The 4,563-nt window shown below is 31.3% G+C and overlaps 1 pseudogene; it reads left to right on the top strand.

Moving 5' to 3' along the window:
- Positions 1 to 3,902: 3,902 nt before the first annotated feature.
- Positions 3,903 to 4,020, top strand: LOC120598261 (uncharacterized; annotated as a pseudogene).
- Positions 4,021 to 4,563: the final 543 nt, after the last annotated feature.

Here is a 4,563-nt window from a genome sequence, read left to right as displayed (position 1 = left end):
GCCCACCATGACCTGCCTAGTTAGGAATTTATGATCAGATCACCCTGTGAGGTTACTTTCCATAGAACCCCTTTTCGTCCACAAGTTGTTGCCTTTGAGCAATTAAATTACGTTTGATTTTGTTGTTTATTCGCATTCTAAAAATTTAAATATTACTTTAACTTTTAAAACCATGTTTTAAAGCATGAGTTTTATAACTACGTATAATTAATTTCTGGCTCTACCTAAAGAAAGTTTCATCTATAAAATGAGGATAATACATACTCCACAGTAGTTATATTTTAAAAACAAACAAAAACAGCTTTTAATAGTTTCTCAGTAAGTGTTTATCTCTCTTGGAGGAATGGAATAGAAACCTTTATTCCTTTGTCCTTGGTTTCTCATTTATCCTATCAAACCTGTGGCCAATTGTAGAAAGTAAAATTAACAATAAAGATTCTGCATTTTCAAGGATAGTGTAGGGTATGAGGTTAGGACTAGGAGTTAAATCTTCAATTCTAATCTTCAAATTATTACTGTCTACACCCGGGATAACAATTTTATTGACTAAAGCTAGTCTTGGTTACTTTTATACTTAATTTATTTCTATTAAGCAGCTTTTCTCATTGAAAGAAGAATTTTTCATACTTAAATCAGCCTTCTGTTGGATGTCATAGCCTTTTCTATATAAAATTCGTTATGAAGTTGTACATTTTTTTTTATTTTTTGTAACAAATTATGAGGGAAAGGCATAGTTAAGAAAAGTTTACCAAATTTTAATAACAAAATATGTCTAGGACTTGAATCCTGTTATATTCCTAGCTTTTTTGACAGATTTATGGACATAAAGCAAACAAGCTTTAAAAAGGTATTTGGTTACTTAAGCCACATATTTGTAATAGCCTTACTGATTTTCCACTTAATATAAATTAGACTTTTCCTATTCTATGTTAATATTTCTATTTAGAAATGTGATTTTTCACATTAGTCTTTTTTCAGAAGTCCAAAAATATTTAGGGTTATGTACCCCAAAGTAAAGATTTATGCATTGTGTTTACAGAGATATGAAAATATACTCCCTTTATTTATAATATAAAGGAAGGGTTACAAAATGTTAAATTTTTATAGAATCAAAAGGAGAAAGAACATGGTAATAGATGTTTAAGGCTGGCTGTTTAAAAATACTTTAAGCAAGGTCACCCTGAACTATTTAGTCTAAACGGCATTTCATGCAAATACGCTTGAGATTAGACTAATTGAAGCCATCGCTCAAATTGCTTCTATCTTTGAGCTTCTAATCTGAATAAGAGACTCAAGTTATTGATGTTGTGAATTGATCCAAGTAGTAAAATAATTTGTTTGCTATGATGCTTGGGTGGGAATTTAACTTCTGGTTATTATTCTGTTAATTTTTCCAGGGCCTGCGTTTCTTCATAAGGTTAGTTCAGTGATGATTACATATTAGTCAAATGTATTTATGTCCCTTGGATCTGTCCCATCACCTTAATTTTAATAACTATGAGCGAGATTCTATTTTGGGGGAACAAGTGGGAATGAGGAATAGATTATATAAGCACATGGTGCAAAATTTAAAATTTAAGAAAAATGTGGACTTCCAGTTTCGCTCTGACATGTAAAAAGCTTAGGTTGTCTCTCCTCCCCTCACTCTAAGAAAAAAGCTGAGCAAACTGAAAAACCAGTGCCTTTTCTTAGCTCCATCAGAGAACTGAGGTCACAGGACTAACCACCACCTCGAAAACTGCAGAGACAGATGAATACAGGTTCTCATTGTGAAGATCAGAGAAAACTCCCTTCGTTTTTGGCCAGGGTGAGTGGGAAAGTAACCCTTTTGAAATAAGCCCAAAATATTCTTTATAACAAAGGCCTACCCAACAAGGGAAAAACTCCAGAGCCTTATCAGACTTGGAGGAAGGGAAATTACCTAACTCCAATAGCTTTTAGCCTTAAAGTCTCACCTAAGGGAAAAAAAAAAAAAAGGCTGAGAAGAACTTGTAAAGGTTACAACCCAGGGACACAGGCCCATTAAATGAAAGAGTGGTTACTACTGATCCCATGAATAAGAAAAGGATCTAAAAAAAAATATTATGAACATCTCTATACTCATGAATTTGATAATTTAGATGAAATGGACCAATTTCTTGAAAGACAAGCTACTAAAATTCACACAAGGAGAAATGGATAATCTGAATAGGACTATATCGAGGAAATTAATAATTACTAGTTTTCCAAAACAAAGCATCAGGCCAAGATGGGTTCACTGGTGAATTTTATTAAACATTTAAGAGAATGATATAAATTCTCTACAATCTCTTCTAGAAAATGGAAGCAGATTTATCACTTTGTATCATTCTATGAGGCCATCATTACCCTAATACCAAAATTAGATAATACAAGAAAGGAAAGCTGCAGACCAATATCTCAAACAAATACAAAAATTCTCAACAAAAATTAGCAAATTGAGTCCAACAATGTATAAAATTTATAAACCACAAACAAGTGATTTAATAAACTGTTATATCCAGACAATGCAATATTATTCAACAATAAAAAATGAGCTTTTAAGCCATGAAGACATTGGAAAATGTAAATACATATTGCTAAATGAAAGAAGCCAGTCTGAGAAGCCTACATACTGTATGATTCAATTATATGACATTTGGAAAAGTCAAAACTATAGCAATAAAAACGAGTTGCTCGGTGGTGCTGAGGGGATAGATGGGAATACAGAAACAGGTAGAACATAGGGGATTTTTAGGGCAATTAAACTATTTTGTATGACACTGTAATGGTACAAGACATTCATTTGTCAAAACTTATGGAACTGCAACACAAAGAATGAACCTTAATGTAAATTGTGGGCTATGGTTAATATATCAATATTGGTTTACTAATTGTAGTAAACATACCACACAAATGCAAGGTAATATAGAGGTGCCGGGGTTAGGGTGGGTATATAGAACTCTATCAGCTTAATTATTCTCTAAATCTAAAACTATACTAACAAAAAAAATGTCTACTTCTTAAATGTAAAAAAAGTAAAAAGTATATGTTGGTAATTATTTCCTTTTACTCCTCTCTCTTAGCCATCTAGTTCCCCTCCACAAAACCACTGACTTGTTACCAGTTTCTTAATGTAGCCTTAAACAGACGTGCATACAAAGATGTATATGCATATATGTTTTTGATGGGTTACAGAAATGAAAACATTGTATATGTATATATATTTTTATACCTTTACTTTCTCAGGAAAATGTTCTAGGATATCAGTACACATAGAACTTCTTGATATTTTTGACAATTTCATAATATGTCACTGATAGATATACCATTGTTTATTAAACTCATTAATAAATGCATTATTTTTTATCTTTTGCTATAATGAAGACTCCAAAATTAATATCCTTATACAGATATCATTTGACGTAGAATTACTTGGACCAAATGTGTGTGAAATACCCCACCAGCAATGTTTGTTTCTCCACATTCTTATTGTATTATAATCAAAATTAATCCACCATTATGGTATTAAACTTTTTATGGCTGCCATACATGTAAAAATTGTATATTTCTGTTTTCTGTGAACTATTTAATCCCTTTCTAATTTTTCTCAGGTTGTTCATGTTATTGAGATGTAGGCTGTAGTAAGTAAATTTACAGTTACCTATGATAAAAGTTGCAAATTTTTTTCCCACTTAGTTGACTGACTTTTGACTTTATGTGTACCTTTGTCTATGCATAATTTTTTTCATTTTAAATTCTTAATTTTTGTTATTGCAGGTTGATAATGTTTTAATAGTCTATAGAACTTATCATTTTTTGAGAATTTTCCCAAATATACTTGTTCTTTTATTTTTCCATAGTATTTTAGAATCATCTTGTCTAGTTAAAAAAAAAGCGGGTGTGTCTACGGCCACGACACCCTGAACAAGCCCGATCCCGTCTGATCTCGGAAGTAAGCAGGGTCAGGCCTGGTTAGTACTTGGATAGGAGACCACCTAGGAATGCCAGGTGCTGTAGGCATTAAAAAAAAAAAAAGTGGGTGACATTTTTGCTTGTATAATATTAGATTTATAGATTAGAGATAATTGACATCTCTAATGTTAAATCATCTTTTCTCAAACATGATATGCCTTTCCATGGGTTCAAGTCTTTTATGACCTTTGATAATGTTTTATTTGTATATAGTTTTTATATATTGTTAAAATTTAACTTTCTGTCATCTCTTTATCCATTATATTCTCTGATATATATTCATATAACATACACATGGATTTATATATGTTTATATATAGAAACTTTCTATAAGCAGTGTTATGTTTTATACCCAAACCACTACTGAATTTACCCAAAACAAAGCAGGAGACCTCAAAACTACTTTAAATAATAATTAACCATTTATTTCATCTTTAAGAAAGTTTCACATCTTTATTTCCAACTTTTAATCATGTACTTCTTTCTCTTATTCAGTTCAATTTTTAAAAATATAGTAATAAAGGACTTAGCTTGTTCATTCCTGGCTTTAATGGAAATACTTCTAGTGTTTTCCAGTTAAACGTGATGCTA

Source organism: Pteropus medius, unplaced genomic scaffold (genome assembly GCF_902729225.1).
Source record: "Pteropus medius unplaced genomic scaffold, Ma_sr-lr_union100, whole genome shotgun sequence".
Lineage (NCBI taxonomy): Eukaryota > Metazoa > Chordata > Mammalia > Chiroptera > Pteropodidae > Pteropus > Pteropus medius.
This window is presented reverse-complemented; position numbering and strand designations above follow the sequence as displayed.